Here is a 681-nt window from a genome sequence, read left to right as displayed (position 1 = left end):
GGATCCGGGCCGGATCTGCGAGGCAGGTGCCTTCTGATCGCCTTGGAGGGTGCGATCTGCTGGGGGGTTGGCCGGTCTGGCAGCTGCCCTTTGCAGAGCAGAAGGTGGGCAGCTATGACCTGGTGGAGTTTTGAGGGGCTCAAGCCTTCCCTGGTGCCCCCTCTGCGGATCTAAGGGAGCTGTCCCTCTGCAGACAGGGGAAGGGACTCCACAGGCCTGGTCCGTCGGAGACCCGAGCTCCGGGAGGTGGAGCATGCAGTGTCTCCGGCCCCCTCACCTACCCCCTGGTCCCCACCTCTCCGTGCTTCCCCGGCCTCAGGTGCCTAGAGACGCTCGGGCGGGGCGGGGCTGGGGAGCGGATGGGGCGTCACCGGCCTCCCGTCTGCCCCTTCCCCCCCAGGCTGACTTGTACCGAGGTGCCCTGCGAGGGGGCGGGACGCGAAGGGCAGGGCTCCTGGGTCCCAGCGGGTTGGCGTGCCCCACGCCCATTCTCTTTCCCCTCGGCTCCCCCAAGTGGTTCTGGACGGGAAGGGGAGCGTGTGCTCAAGGGCGGAAGCCCAGCTCACCGCGCCAGCCAAGCGGGTGATGATCTAGTGTCAGGGGGTCCTTGGGTCACCACCAAATGGCCTCGGGAGTCGGCTGTGGGTAGCGAGCGCCCTGAGCCTGGCGCCCCCCCCCCAC

The sequence above is a fragment of the Myotis brandtii genome, unplaced genomic scaffold (genome assembly GCF_000412655.1).
Source record: "Myotis brandtii unplaced genomic scaffold, ASM41265v1 scaffold1373, whole genome shotgun sequence".
NCBI classification, from domain to species: Eukaryota; Metazoa; Chordata; class Mammalia; order Chiroptera; family Vespertilionidae; genus Myotis; species Myotis brandtii.
Note: the sequence above shows the minus strand (reverse complement) of the source record.